General features: G+C 36.0%; 1 protein-coding gene across 6 annotated transcripts in view; it reads right to left on the reverse strand.

The window, feature by feature from the left end:
- Positions 1-17,327, reverse strand: part of LOC128675763 (protein sidekick-1-like) — a 196,381-nt gene that overhangs the window by 174,111 nt on the left and 4,943 nt on the right. The window contains exon 2 of one of the 6 annotated variants that reach the window (XM_053755418.1): positions 16,273-16,353. The exons of 4 other annotated variants lie outside the window; for them this stretch is intronic. The gene's annotated coding sequence lies outside the window, so the exon portion shown is untranslated. Of the gene's footprint in view, positions 1-16,151; positions 16,170-16,272; positions 16,354-17,327 lie in introns of those variants that run through there. One more of the 6 variants, XM_053755419.1, reaches the window with a different exon arrangement.

The following is a 17,327-nucleotide window of genomic DNA, read 5'->3' on the forward strand; positions in this document are numbered from 1 at the left end:
AAGCCAACGCAGCTGTGGCAACACCAGCGGGCACGTCCATTAATATACATATTTAACCAATAATATACTTAGATCGTCAATTATTTTTTATACTAATGAGAAAGCAAACAGACATGCCGCTGCAGAAATGGCACACGTGACAACCCTGCACACTCCATACTTCATTCGGTGCCATCCTAACCCTCCCACCTCTGGTTATGACGTCCATTGTGACCCGGGACGTCGTTTTCATTTGGGACGACAAAAACATGAATGTCGCTGTATCTTATATCTGCCTCTTGTAATGAGAACAAGGCTAAATTGTTTATGAGAGCTTATAGCCATATATTTCGAAGGTAAACTTGGATAAAGTAAAGTTGATATAAAAGAAAAATAAAAAATTCTTAGCACATACTCGAAACGCGCGCACATATTAAATCTAAAAATAAAATATTTTATATTTACATGAAAACCCACACATATACCTCTAGTATTCTTATACTAGACTATACATATCACAGTTATTAAGATTACCATTGAATTGATATTTAAGTATATAAATGCATCCTTGAAACCGTTACCATCTGAATTTTAGTGCTGAAAATGTCATGTAAGTTAATCTGCCTTTTAAATATATTTTTGAGATAATAACATATAAATAATTAAATCCCAAGTTTATACTCCAATTCTTGAGTTATAATATTTCAGCTGGCAGTGACAAGAATAACAAACATCCCTTTTCACATTGAAAATATTAGGAAAATATTTTATGCTCGCTCACCGCGCTCACCACTCGTCAATCTCTGCTGAGGATACAGGTATGAAGCTAAACACTCACGTCAATTCACATTGAAACATGGAAATTGGGGTACACAGTGGAATATATAGGTGGAAACAAACATTTGAGAAACCCGTCTACAATGACATAACAATTGACGGCGTGATCATTCACTTTCTACCTTATTTTACATTTAAGAGGTTTCCCTCGGAAATAAGGGTTTAGATCACCGATCCATGCGCGACGAGGGTCGACAGAAGCCTATTCTTGCGAACTTATAGCGTGACGCGTGTATGGATGGATGCATTGTATGTATATTGGCGTGGATAACGGAATGGAACTGCTATTGGAAATATATCACAAGGCTATGGTTTGATTTTATTTATATCAATCTATTTAAAATTTGAGAGGAATATATTAAGCTTTAACAAAACACATACTTTCTTTGCAATGTTTATGAATCTTCTCTATTGCTAGCAGATACATTTCTCAATATTTTCTTCAACGAGAGCAACTAATTATTTCTCAAAACCGAGAAGAGTCCTATCGATAAGTGATCACGGGACACGAGTAGGATAGGAACATCATAAGTGAAAAAAAGGTTTCACGCATTAAAAAATGTTATGTAAACACAAAATACATATTATTATACGAACAGAGCCGGATGATACGAACTCAACGTTTATTCTATTTACCTTTAATGAAATAACCTTGCAAATTAGCTTCCCGATCTTCGGTTCAAAGCGAGTATTTACGTCACAAATAACTTCAAACGTTTTAACGAACCCTGCCGTAAGGTAGGTTACTTTTAAAATTGTCTGTAACCCTGTTACCGGGCTCTGCATACGCGATGCTCAAAGGGAATTGAGCGAAGCACAGGAAATTAAAGTAAGAGCTACACGAAATATACGCTGCTTTGAGCGACGACGCTTCATTGTCTACGGTGACAGTCGTGATTCAGTTACACTGGTGAAAGTTACTCTTAGTATAACATTGAATCTCGGATTTAATATCACCTTAATATTTGCTTCCTTGCTGGTCTGGAACGAAAGAGAAACATAGAATGTGTCAGCTGATTCTACTCCGCACATTGTACAAGTCTACACGAGTATGGGCTAAGATTCTTCTCCTAGGCGATGGGCTCACAAGCTGTATGTAAACGTGGCCTTCGAGTTTGACAACTCGCGGCTCTGTCTGCCTCGTAAGGGATAAAGACGTGATACTGTATTTTATTTATTCTTTCGTTTACGTTTGTCAGGGCAACGTAATTGTCAACGCGCCAGGACATTCGATATGACCTTAACAAATATCTAACGAAATATGATCATTATGGTCCATATTTAAAATTAGCATTTGGCTTTAATAATTATATTGTGGTAGTTGCGGTTAGAATATTATATATATAAAATGCTAAAACATTTAATTATTTTATCAGTTACCTATAGAATATCATAATATATATTATCATATTACAAGTAATTTTTTAAGTCGTTGTTTTTAATAATTATTATTTTTAGTTCGTTATATTATTTTGTTTGTTTAATGTACTGTTACAGAAATTATATGAATATATAAAATAAAGTCGATAATCAGCTAAAATTTCAACAGCGGTGCAATGTATCAAGTCATGTGACAAACGATGTCGATCGTCAAGTTAACACTCCTCGTCATTGTTGTCGCTAATTGGATCAACAATGACACGTAGGTATTGATCGTATCACCGCGACTGCACGCAACATCTGATAGGTACCTTATTTACGTGTAATTTAAAATTTATTTTCTAGCAATAACTATTAGTTTTAATACAAAATAATAGAGATATCTCTCGCATGTATTCAGCCTTAAAAACGATTAAGCTTCGTTGAGCATCGATAATGTTCATGGAATGAAATGTAGATACTTATTTAATGGATACTCTATATTGAGCTGTTTTCATTAATGATACAAAATGTAATATTGGTTATATCGATTATTTTAATAAACCTCGGACTTTGTGTTGATTTCACGCTGACCAATTTTACTTATATATAGGATTCTATAATTAGTGATTAAAAAGACGTAAGCTAGTTATTATAATTTCGTTTACAGTTTCCTTAGACAATACATAGTGCAAGCAAAGTTAAAGATAGCACAATGGCATTGTGGAGATACTGATATCCCCTCCTCCCGCACTTCCGAGTCTGGAGGTCTCTGAACAGAGTGTAGGGAGGTGCCATGAAAACCGAGTCAAGTAGGGTTTCTCAAGCAAGAACATTGGTAACATGTCGCGGCCACAGACATCACAACTGGTTTCTATGTAAAACTATAAAACTGAAGCTGGCTGGTGACATGTCACCAATCAAAACTATTCTATAGAAATACATGGACATAAAACATGGTGACGACGACGTGTCGCCGCGTCGTGTCGCCGACTTACTACATGCAGCTTTAATTTTAAACCAACAAATTTATTATCTACTTTTGTGTATACATACGTGTACTTTTAAAAGCACTCAGTATTCCTGAAACAACGGCAGCTCAAACAATTTAAAGTGTGCTCATTACAGCAACGCAATTTAAAGTTGCCGATTGCCAAGTTGAGCCAACACTCGCTTATTATGCTGTAAGCGTTCCTGCGCTATTTTAATTACTCAAACATCTGCATCGTATATTTTATGAGTTTCTTTTACTATTATGTTTATGTTACATTTTGCAATATTAATTATATTTTCTAGGATTAGTCAAAGATATCGTATTTCTATAATTAAAATTACATTACAATGAGAAGGAACTCGATAGCGCAGCATGATTGATCTGCGATAGTGGCGGTCACCCGTCCAAAGACTGGCCTTCCTTATGGATGAAAAGGAGTATGAGCTATGATCTCCCAACAGCGTAGCGTGCCTTCCGAAGCATCAGTAGCTTTTATAGTCACCCGTCCAAATGCTACTGCGAAAGTAGAGTTACTTTCGCAATGGTCATTGGTCGGGTTGGTCCTGGCATTTGCGTTAACCCGCCAATCCGCAGTAAATCCGTGTAGTAGATCATAGCTCATATTCCTTTTCATCCATAAGGAAGGCCAGTGCCACAGCAACGAGGACATTTAAATAAGAAAGAAAGAAAGAAAGAAGAAAGAAAAATCGTTTATTTGGTTACATGGTTAACAGTTTTACAGACACATGTTTAATTTACCGGGCATGAACCAAAACGGCCTTCGCTCAGCATGTGTCGTGAGCCGCTTGACGGCCACGACGCTGATCTTCCGCGAATACCAATCAATAATAAAAAATAAAAAATAAAAAAATAATAAAGTAATAAAAAATAAAATATAGACTCCACAATACTTATACATTTAAATCTTTATACCGGTAACAATATACATACACAACTTATACACAACTACACAACTTATAACCATACTAGACTTAAATTTAAAACAAATCACCTTTTACTCGTAATATCGCAAAATACAGTTAATGCTGCAACTAGTTATTAATTTGCAAATGCAGAATATGCTCCCTTAGCTTGTTCTTAAAACATTTTACAGTTAGAGAGTTTCTAATGGGAGGAGGAATGTTATTCCAACACTTGGTTGCAGCGTATCTAAAACTGCCACGGAAAGCAGCGGTCCTGTGTCTTGGAAAAATAAGGCAATTTCGGTTTCTAGCACGGGCAGAGAAAACCAATTTATGAAATAAATAGGATGGGCACCTGTTCTGAATAATGCCAAACAGAAGAACCGCAAAGTGAAGCGTGCGCCTGGAGTTCATGTTCAGGAGTTCGTTTCTGTTCAGATAGGGGGATATGTGTGTACGACGAGGGATGGTAAAACAAAATCTCGCACATGAATTTTGCACACGTTGGATTAACTTTTTAGTTCGAGCTAGTAAACAGTTTCCAATAACAACATCCGCATAATTCAGCTTAGACAGTACAAGAGCCTCACATAGGTAAATTCGCGTCTCCTTATTTAAATATTCTCGTATTTGATATAATACCTTAATCCTATAGTAACATGTTTTTACAACTTCAATTACATATTTTTCAAATTGAAGTTTGCTATCCATAACTACTCCTAGATTTCTACATTCATCTACTTGTTCGATGTGTACCCCTTTTATATTTAAGCTATGGTTATGAATGTGAGTGTTGCTTAGTTGAGTTCTAGTGCCAAGTACGAGAAACTTAGTTTTATTGGGATTCAGTACTAAACCATTTGCATCTGACCATTCGGCCACCGTGTCCAAGTCCTTATTTACCTGCTGAATTGCAAAGCGAGCTTCAGCAGGCTTAAAACACTTATAAATTTGTAAGTCGTCTGCATACAAATGATGTTCACTATTTCTTATAAGATCTGGTAAGTCTGCTGTATACAAAATAAAGAGTATAGGCCCCAGAATAGACCCCTGTGGAACGCCCCTAACCACAGAAGTATACTCAGATGATAGCTTAGTGCCATCATTCCTTGCAACCTCAACTTTTTGATATCGATCAGAAAGGTAGCTACTAAACCATTTTATAGTAGGGCCATCAAAACCATAGAAAACAAGCTTAGCTAGAAGCAACGTGTTGTTTATTGTGTCAAAAGCGCGGGAGTAATCAAGTAATACAAGAATGGAAGCCTCACCCACGTCCCTGCCTGCCAATATGTCGTCAACCACATTGAGAAGTGCCGTTGCTGTGCTTCTACCAGCTCGAAATCCACTCTGTTTAGATGGCAGTATATTATTCGCAATTAGATATTTTACCATTTGGATACAGACAACTTTTTCCAATACTTTTGACAGATACGGTAAAATACTAATTGGTCTAAGATCTTTCAATTCTTTAGGGTTGCTTACCTTAGGCAATGGTCTAACTATAGCATTTTTCCATAAATTTGGAAATTCACCTAGCTCAATGGACATATTTACTAAAGCTGTTATAACGGAAAGTGTACGTGGTAAAGTAAGTAAAATCATATCTGAGGATATTTCATCGGAACCCTGAGCTTTAGTGGTAATTTGCTTTATGATTCTAAATACGGTCTCTTCATCTACTGGTTCAAGGCTAAAAACAGCTTGTCCAAATCTATTGAAACAGAAGTGCATTAGATGAGACATGTCATTGGATGAATTCCCCGGAACATTAAGAAAATACTTGTTGATGACATCAGGATCACAGATACCATCGGGCAAGTCAGATAACTGTTTTTTGAAATTTACGGTATGATTTATATTTTTCCAAAGCTTACGCGAGTCTTTTATGTTACGATTTATTTTATAACGAAAGTATGCAGTTTTTTCGTTGTGTAATGCTACATTAACCAATTTCTTAAACTCTTTGTACGCCTCTTTATCTTTATCAGAATTTGTATTACGATATTTAGTGTAAGCTTCATCTCTAAATCGCATCATGGTCTTAATGGTATCTGTAATCCAGGGATAACTTTGCTGCTTGACATAAGACACTTTGAGAGGAGCATGACGGTCAAATAAATTATGTATTTGTTCAATAAAAGCTAAAACAGAACCATTTACGTTGTCACAAATACAATCCTCCCAATTAATTGAATTAACATCACGATTGAACTCATCGATATTTATATCCTTAAGAGGTCTATATTTTATCCAGTGTGGTATTGATTTAGGTAGTTTTATATTAAGTTTAAAGGAAATAAAGGCATGGTGGCTTAATTCGGCTATATAGTCGACGACAAGGCCTGTGACCTTAACACTACTACAAACAACATCTATTAAGGTTGCCGAATGGTCAGTGAAATGTGTAGCATCCTTAACATATTGTTCAAGACCCATATAGTCAAAGAAGTTTACAAGCTTAATAGTATCACAATCATTTGGTTTGAAAAGGTCAATGTTAAAATCACCAACCAAAACCACATGATCAAATGATGAGAAATGAGACACGGACTCTGTAATTGCATCAATAAATGTATCAACGCTTATCCATTGTGGTCTATATGCAGTTCCGAAAGCAATATTAACCCCATTTACTTTTACACTTAGCCACATTTGATCAACGTGTAGAGTTGGCGGATGATCCAACGTTTGTACTCGTAAATGGCTGATGATGTTGATGTATACAAAGAGAAACCATTACAACAAGTAAACAAAAGCAAACCTTACAACTACAACTAGTTTGAGACTAATAACAAGTTGACATAGTCGAGATGTGGCCGTAAAAACCATTACTACGGCCCGTACTCAGAACTTAGTAATGCGTTGTTCTCAACGAGTAATGTTATCTCAACATTATACATCGCCCGCTAACTTACAACTACCACGGAGATGCGTCTTGTTTAGTCGGTAATGGAGTTTGTACTCAAGTTTAGGTGTAGTTTAGTTTTAATGAACTGTTGCGGGTCACAGACGTTAGTACTATATTATTGTGTAATCCCACTTCAGCTTTAGTTTATCTTAGCTTACCTCTTCTTGGGATATATGGAGTCAGTTATATTACAATTCAACTGGAAGTAAATGTGGATTACGCAATGAAACATTTAATATACAACAGTTAATATTTTCGATTGCACATTTTATCTAATCTTCGCGTATTCCGAATTGCATGAGAAGCCGCGTGGCCGGAGTAAAGTTTTAAAAATTCGTCTGTGATTTGAAAACCTTTTGGCAGCGTCGTTAGCTTCCTAGTTATCAGGCTATTCGCACGCATGTAATCTTTGACGACATCAAGCCAGCACTTCTTGGGTTCACCCCCTTTGCTAGAGTCAGGCGGAAGTTTGCTCGTCTAGATCATATCCTAATCTTTCGCGCAGCAATCCCAACGATGTCAGCGTCATTTTCTAAAAGTCGGTCAAAAATATCAGTAATCTTCGGCTCCTGTTTACCGAGCCACATTTGGCGTGACAGTAAGCCTTCCCGTATTAATCAGGCCCTGCGGATCGGCCCATCAATTTGGGGCTAATTTCCGACATTTGTATTCCTCTCGGCTCGACACGAGGTCAGGGTTAGAAGGAGATATGGCGCTAAATTCCTCTTTTTTTCTTTACCTTATTTACCTTTTTGGCTCGTTATCATAACAGTAACTAATAAATGTAAGAAATACTTAATTGAAATAATACTTTCGTTTCCTTACGAAAAACAAATCTACATTCCTATAATTCATTAAAACAATGGGAATCATGAATATAAAAATTAAGCTTAAATGTATCATCACTAGGATAACGTTTTCTAAATCTGTAACACTGATTATAAGGTACTGATGAACTTATGAACTTCAGGGGTATAGATTAATTTCAAATTTAATAAAACACATCTCCTTATTTCATAGACCTGGGTTCAGCATAACTTGACGAATACATGGCGCGTGTTCGGCCATACTTTTGTTCAAAACTGGGTTGTAAGTTACGCTCTTATTAACTAATTGCCAAAGAGATTTGAGGAAAGGTACTGGGCAGGTTTGTGGAAGTTATAGTGGTAAGAATATATTATATTTCGATATTTTATTATTGTCTTATGCAGAATGAATATAACCTGGCTACGACATCGTACCTACGCCCGAGGAATATCTTGAGGAAGTGTTAAAGATCTTGAGTAAGTGAAAATAGATTAATAAATACAGAAGTCTGGTCGTAATGGTGATCGAAATTATAAGCTTTTTCTAATTTAACTTTATTCACATACAAAGAGTAAACAAAATCTTGCAAACTACCTATCTTCTAAGATCAAGTTCGCAATTGTGTACTCTCGCGGACCCGAGTACTCGCAGGTGTAAATAAACCATAAAAGCCTATTTGCGAGGACAAAGGCCGAGAGCCGGCATAAAGCGGCGGAAACCGAATCGAGCGGGTTTGTGTCGGGGGTCCACGAAATTTCACGCGGAAATTCGCAGTGGAAATGCCGCGGAAATCCAATCGAAAGGCGCTTTTCTAAACATTGGGAGCCCCTTTTTTCTTAGCGTTTGGAACATTAGGTCATACAATGCGGATCTTTAAGTACGACGTTTTAGGCGAGTATGTATTATAACTACAATAATATAGAATAAAATAAATAAGTATATACAGAGAAGTTATAACAAATACAGAGAAGTTGTTCAACTGGTTGTTGTGAGTATAAATTGAGTTGTTCTTAAATTTAATATACCAGCTATGTATATCAAATTGTACTATCTAAAGCAAATTAATAATTTTTAATATGATTTATATATAATTATCATTATATATAAATCAAATTAAACATTAAAAAATAAAGAAATAAATAAAATAAAGGAATTATTAATGTGAAAATGAGAAGGTGTGATTTCGTCATGAAATCTATTTTGAAGTCTCCAATGAAATAACTTTTCCAGTACATTGTATGTACAGTTAACAACACTTATATTTATTGCAAAATTAGCCTCAATTACCAAGACATAGAACAATGTAGTGAAACTTCATATTATGCAGTTTACTGTGCAATGTAAACTTACAAGTACAAGGCTCGTCGTCGGAATGGCGATTGCTCGTAGCATCTGCTACGCCGTAGCAATGCAGCGTAGCGGTGCTAAGAGCTACGTCAGAAGTCCACATCGAAATCATTTCGATAAACTTTCATAGTTCAGTGCGCTATTATGATAAATGAAATTCTTACCTACGTACTAATACGAAAAATACATACAATTAAAAACAAGTACAGAAAGGACGAATGTGATACTATATGAACAATGATTTAATAATGAAGATTTGAAACTCTTCAACATTTTTGTTATGCTCCAATATGTCAAATAAACATTCGGCGAATAGATCTTCGATTTTTGCACAGGTTTTTTTCAGATATTAATCAAGAAATAAACTTCATCATCACGAGAAAGCCATGAATCAATAGAAGTTCTTGTATATGAAACATGAATAATGACAATTAGTTATTATGACTTAAAAAAAGGAATTAACTGAGGTTATTTAAATACTAAACTGGTAATTATTGTCTTTAAAAATTTAATATTTTTTTTTTTTAATAAATGAGGACAAACCACACATATTGAGCTAGCCCCAAAGTAAGTTCGAGACTTGTGTTATGGGATACTAACTCAACGATACTATATTTTATAACAAATACATATATAGATAAACATCCAAGACCCGGGCCAATCAGAAAAAGATCGTTTTCCATCATGACCCGACCGGGGATCGAACCCGGGACCTCTCGGTTCAGTGGCAAGAACTTTACCACTGCGCCACCGAGGTCGTCTCAATATACATTTTAATATGATATTTATCTTCAATGTTACATTTACCGACGCAATTATCACAGTTAAATTAATGAAAATAGCGAAATATATCGACAGCCGCAGTTTTATGAAAAATCCATTCAACTTTTAAATTAAAATTTCAATTCAAATATTTATTTTAACAACTTATGCCGGATTGAACTGGGTGCCGGATTAGTTTTGCTTTAAAGATTTTTCTATTTAATGTTACCTATACATTTTCAGCTGCTGTGTCCATTGAAACAGTGGCTTATCAGAGTTATGGTCTTCAAAGGGGAAAATTGGAACGCTCATACAATCGTTTTAATTTCATCTATTTGTCTAAACCAAATTCCTAAGGAATCTTAGATATTTTTAAGTACGTAGGAACATAGGGACAAGATTTGAGGAATAAAACATTCGTGCATTTATCTAATGACAATATTATACGTCGACGCGTAAGACGTAAGTATATGAATGAATTCAGCCGAACTGGCATAATGTTGATAGCTCACTGGGTGAGAGCAATGTCCTGGCTAACAAGAGGCGTGGGGTTCAATTCCCGCTCAAGTTCTGTCCTTCTGCCCATCTCGCACTTGGTCGCTTTTCTATTAGCTGAAAATCATCGATTTTATATAATGTCGGTAAGACAACTATTGAGACATACAAGACGTCCCTTGCTATCAGTCAAAGGCAAGCAGTCGTGTGGTCGCCCTTTGATCCCGACCACGTCGCGCTGTCGATATTCTATCGGCCCTCTGCTTAATTTATGGAGCGCTTCAGAACTATGCCTTTATGAGTTACGATGGCGGGACCCAACCCGAGCCTAACGGTAAAATATGTACTGTCCGTCCGATTCACGCGGCCTATTGAAAGACCTCCCCGTGATAGAAATATAGCCCTATTCAATTTGGCCGTGTGTATTACTCCAAAATGTTTCTTAATACCTTCTGTATTAATACTCCAAATCGCAGATAAAGATTTGTTAAAAATTGTTCTAACATTTACCTCAAGAACTCAACAGAACTATGTATACTTGGACATACTTTGATCAATACAACTTAAAATCGTGAATCTTCTTCTATTTTGTGTCCATAACCTCAACGTGTATACAAATGCCTGTATATATATTTATTAAGTAACCACAATACGGTTCGACATATACCGTTAATTGGCACCGGATCTGCCGTACGTAACTAATGAGCTGGCGTCAAAAGACGACCTTCGACCTCATTTCCCGGTTCCACTGGCACCCGGAATGTGAGGATTTGGCAGGTTTTATTTACTAGTTTTGTTCATGGTCTATGTATATCGTATTGGAGCGACAATAAAATTAAAAGCATTTTTTTTCAAAAACTGGGCGTTAGTGACTCAGTGTATTTAACTTTAATCACTATTTTTATTTTCGTTAAATGTTTATTTCGTATCAGCGTTTGATGTCAAAGTATGGAAATGTTAAAATCCTTCGCCTTAGCGTTTGGGAATGCTATTGTTGCCTATTGGCTGCCTGAGCTATCTGCTCCTTAGTCACCTATATATTCCATTTCCTTTTATTTATAAAAAGATAAAGTTTACTTTAAGGTATTGTCTCGTTCTGTCAATATCAAATATTGTCAGGTGCGATAGTGACAAGACATATTAATTTAGAGTATGCTTTAATTTTTTATAGGTACCTTATGTCTTCTACGTACCTCAAATTATCAAAATTTACTTCTACTTTTGGCTTGTTTTGCTAAATTCCAGTTGAGGTACTATATCATATTATAGCAGTGTACAATCGCCACAGTATCTGTTATTAATGAGCGCACGTCAACAGTCCTCCAACCTTCGACCTCATCACCGTCACGGGACGCGGCAATTAGTCACTCTTCCTTGTGATTTGTGTATTTACGTATACTATGGCCATGTAAAGTAGGTCAAGCAACTGATAGATGTGAACAAAAAGAGAAAAATGCTAGCAAGTATTGTTCAAATCACATTGGACATATTTCAAATAAGTGTTTTTCAAAAGTTTCAGATACAGGCTTTTATTATCGTCAGAGATATCGTGTATATCACACTTAACGCGCTATATAAATATCATATCTAAGCTGTAAACCGTTGAGCAGTTGCCTCGTTGGAAACCAAGATTTGATTTCAGACAGACGAGAGAACAGAAATTAAATAAAAGCCTGTAAGAAACAAACCAAGAGCAGAGGTTATAATATAACTAAGAGCGTTAAAACTTCTCAAACATGTCTATTTAAAATCTCAAATCTTATAAAACTTGAAATATCCGCTGCATTTGATAACTTTCATAACAGTTTTTGCGAATGACAATAGATGCACCTGAATGCAACTGCTGTGCGAACCTCGACCGAATGAACAGCTCGGCGGGATAAAGCGGGATTCCGCGAGCCCGGGGATTCCGGGATTACCGCCCGAAGAACTAACTAGCAGACTTACAGTTTTTGCGCAACTCGCAAATAGGGATTACCTACCCTCGATGGTTTTCGACGGAATTTTTAAGCACCTGGAATAAGTTATTCAAAGTCCTACAAAGTCTTGAATCGAGTATATATTAAAAATAAAAATACCAATAAGTGAAGTAACAAGCAAACAATATAATTAGCCATAATGACTTGAAAAGAAGAAGTTAATAGTTATTTAAAAAGCATCTATATGTTTATATATAAAACGAAAAACAATGCACGTGCTTGACACAATTTTAGCTTTTGTGGTTCTGATGATTACGATGACTGAAATCACATAATGTTGTTACACCAAGGTGAACGAATGAGGACCACGGGTTGAGAATATAAGCAATGCTTAGCATGCGAGACTTCAAGAGAATCACCTCAAACAACCGTACAAGAAAATCCACTCCACCACAGTATGTCCTTGGAATAAATTCTTCCGGAGGTGTATATAAAGGTGTACTGAGATGTCTTTCTCCTTATATAATAAAAAACATGCTTCATTTAATTTCGTGCTATAAAATATTCTTTTTATATTTGAATAATAGATTTCCCGTGTACCGATAACAACGCTATTTGAAACCAGGCTCGCGGCTCGCTCGCGATATACAAACAAATAAAAATTTTAAACGTGAGTTTTGTAAAACTAACGCAGCGTCGCTTTTTGGATATTGATATTGTTCACGCCCCAATACCCATTTCGTTTCGAATATTCATATTATGTTGAACTTATAACTTCATTTCTATAGAATTTCGGGCGTCCCACAATTGCAATATTTTCCAAAAAGTAATAATTGAGTAGAGAGAGAGAGTTTTTTACAAAAATTTCATTTTTGACACACACTTTTATTGTTTTCAAAGAAATTTAATTGCATTCCATGCTTGACAAAATATCATGTCCGTACAGTATACCGTCAGGAGTACGCTCGTCGGGTAATAATGCAAGTCGCTCATAATAATGCAAGGTCATTCAAACGAAAAGTTTAGTTTTTTATTTCAATTTATTTTCTAATCAATTAGGGTGGATTGGTCAAGTATTCTTTGACGTTTACCTGGCTTTAAAGTTCAAGTCAATCTGGACTTACGCAACTCATCCTAAGGATCATAAACATTTAATTACAATGAAATTACATCAAAATGGCTTACAATTTGAACAATATACCCAGTATTTCAGAATTAAATTTTTGTTTATACTTTGAATATGGTATCGGACGAATCCTCGTAAATAAATAGTAACTAGAATAACATACCAACATCGATCAGAGCGGGTGGTTCATTAGATCTATCTATCTCTGGGATTATAATTGACTTTGGAGATCACAACACGCAACGATAGATGTGGAATTCTGAACCGATGGTGCTATATGACAATTATTAGACAGTTTTGGTTGACTCTAGTTTACCACAATATGATTGAGCGAATCGTCAATTGTAACAAATGGTTTATAAATTATCTGGTTTAATATTTAATAGGAAAATTGATAGCACTTAAAGGTAGATAATATTTTTTAAAGTAATTTTCATATAAGATGGATATTTCGTATATTTCCAATGCCATTAAATCACACAACATACACTCTCAATTTCAAGCCATGGGTACTATTTCCGATTCTCAGTCATTTTTCATGGCTGCTCCTACATAAATCAATGGCAGTGCCGTATATCATAAAACTGAGGGCCGAAGCGGACCAGCAAATTGCGGCCGGACGGACGACGCGGTCGGACGCGGTCTGGAGTGAACCCATCATGGGACTATTCTCAAAGCACCAAATTGAATAGCACCTAAAGTTCAGCATTAGCATAGTTCAACATTAGCATTTCAGCAGAGCTTTGGTCAATGTTGTTGATTGAAACAAAAAATAAAATCAACTTTAAACCCAAATGTTAACTACAGCACCTACAGTCAGACTCATTAGTCAGACAGAATCGTTTAGTGTGTTGGACTTTTGCTGATCTGACTACGTCTAGTGACATATGTAAATAACAAATACTCATAGTCACATTCACACTGGTATAATAAACTAATTGGTGTGACTGACAGTAGAGAAACTTCATCAAAGCGCTGATCATTTAAAACAAATTTTAACCATACCAGAGCGCGGTATTACATAATGGTTCAGTCTCCTTCGTTTTCCATCTCTAAATACGTTTTTACAATTTGTATATGTGAACAAATATTACTCCAGTGGAACAAAAGAAATAAACTGTTAAAAATATTAACTAAGTCCACCCGGCGGCATTACCCGCGGTTTATTATTCGTTAAAATATATTTTTTTTACTACTATTTTCAGAATTGCGTATTTTCGTAAAGTACCCTACGTGTTAATCCAAGGGATCAACTTCCTCAATACCAAATTTCAAAAAAATGGCCCAATCATTTGAGCGTGAAGAATTCACAAACATACTCACAGACTTTCGCCTTGATATTATTAGTGGGATAATAACATGGTCATCGATTCAAGTCGGTGCAAATGTAATAGGAGCTATTCGAATAGGTCTTCTGAGAGGAAACATCGTGCGGTCTGATTGAAAAGCGCGTGATTGCTGCGTCTCGCTCACATGAGCGGTCTCCCTCTGACCTGTTCTCAATTTTCCACTCTGAAAACTTTGCCTTTGTGAGATTTGATTGTAACTAGCAGCTACTGTGTGCTTCAAAACATTTGAAAATTTTCATTTTATACAAATTTTATAAATTATAAAGTCTATCACACTTTCACGACTAAATTGCAACAGGTCAAACTGCTGGGCAAACTGCTAGGCAAACTGCTGGGCAAACTGCTGGGCAAACTGCTGGGCAAACTGCTGGGCAGTTTCTTATGAAATTTGGAAGAGATATAGTTAATGAACCATCAGAGTCGATCCACGACAGCCGGCCATACATATTATTTTCTTAATGATTACGTCGGAGGTGAAAAATCGTGGCGTGTACATATTGCAAGAACTTATATGTTAATTATGATGAGTTCTCGCAGTAAATCAATTAAAATATTTGTAAATTCTGGCATGACTGGACACTAGGAGCACCATCAAAGCAACTGGTTTCATAATTCTTTATAATTTTAAACAGTTTTTTAAATACTCATAATTCGTAAAATAAAACTACATTACTAAATTTTTATCTAACTCATTTCTTGTCATACGCGCAAACAAGAAATTACGTAGGAACGTACGAGTGAAAACACTTTAGATTTAAATTCAATTCTAAAAGGCGAAGTGAAAATAGAGACATTTCGACATTCCGCTTCACGTGCCCGAACTAAACCTGACGGCTTCATAATATATCCTGCAGTACCACAGACTTTGCAATAAAAAGCAAATAGAAGTGCCTGTCAAAATCTCGTAACCAATAAATATTTGGCAATTTAATTCGAACGGTAATTCTATTTGGTTGAATTTGAGCGAACTCTTTAAAGTACTATAGGCAGCTTATATCTCAGATGTCACTTCTATTCTATGACTTATCATTTGAAACCCGTGTATAGACTCTCTCATCTCTATATGTTCCCTGTGGCGTTCGAGGTTGTGAAGCCGCGAAACCCGCTAAACCCGCGGTCCGGGTAAAAAAACCTTATGATTTTGAAGATTCGGCTGTAATTATATAACCGGACGCCTGTCTCGTCAACCCTCTTTAGGAATGCTATTGTTGCCTTTCAGCTGCCTAATCGGTGTCTATTAGTCGCCACGTACAGCATCCACGGGAGGGTATGGATGGTCCTATTCTAGGGCGCAACCAGAGCCACATACATCAATCCCGTTTACAGACTATCCTCAGAAATACCTTTTAGGCATTGCTCGTCTTCATCGGACTGTGGAGATCCTCACCGTCTCTCGCTTCGATGACCTGTGCAAGGCCTTCTATTGAATCACGGTTCTTGGTTCGAAAATCTACAAAGACGCACTTATTTTGGTCAAATTCTCGAAATAATGCCTCATTCGTGTCTGGACTTTTGTCTTCATTTATTTCCCACGGTGTGGCAGAGCTGTTGACAATGATCTTATTTGAATGATTCTTTTTTGGAAAATAGAGTTTCAAATTAATTTCGCACTACTATTAACAAAAATATATCTTTACGCAACGAAATGTTAAAATTTCAAAAAACATTCTGTCAAATTGTGACAAACAATGAAATTATATTTAGTTAAATAAATTACAGTATTACAGGAAGAGGTTACACATAAACCAACTCTTACTTCATTTTTTATCTAAGTTATTTTAGGTAACTGAACTACCTATGTGTAACCTCTTCCTGAAATTACGCCAAAAATATTTTATATTTTATATATATATTTTAATGAGAAATTGCTTGAGCAAATGAAGGCACGAGCAAAAGTTAGTTGTATAATAAAGTAAAAATAAAAATTTACCAAATTTTTTTAACACGTAACTTTTATACTTCTCATATATGAGAGTGTCGCAAAAAGCAATTAATGAAAACAACACCTGAAGAAACTGTACTGCAATGACTAGTTTCAGAACTGAAGTAATAAGTAAAAGAAATGAAATGAAGAGGCCCGATGTCCGGTGCACGCAATTTTGTAATTAAACTTGAGCGAACAAGTTGCTGCTTGTTTTAAATTCCTAGTTCAGTTTGTACAAACGAGCCAAGTTGCGGACTACATCTGCCCGCACCACGGCCCGAGGAAGTTTCTTAACTTGGTACAAAACAACATTTTACATCTTCTTGTATGCTGGGATGGTAGCTTTTCGTTGCCCAACGAGACAGAGATTCCAATTACATAATTATTGCTGGCAACACTTATGGTTTAAACGTGTCTTCGAAATGATTTCCTTTCATCGAATTGCAATGCCTAAAAAGAACTGATGGGAACTTTTCAAAGGATTTTTAGCACAATAACAACTATCGCATAGTTGCAAACGACATCCTACTACGGTCATACATGAGACGTTCCAAACAACTAGATTTCACCAAACAACTAAGTTATTTTAAATTTT

The sequence above is a fragment of the Plodia interpunctella genome, chromosome 15 (genome assembly GCF_027563975.2).
Source record: "Plodia interpunctella isolate USDA-ARS_2022_Savannah chromosome 15, ilPloInte3.2, whole genome shotgun sequence".
NCBI lineage: Eukaryota > Metazoa > Arthropoda > Insecta > Lepidoptera > Pyralidae > Plodia > Plodia interpunctella.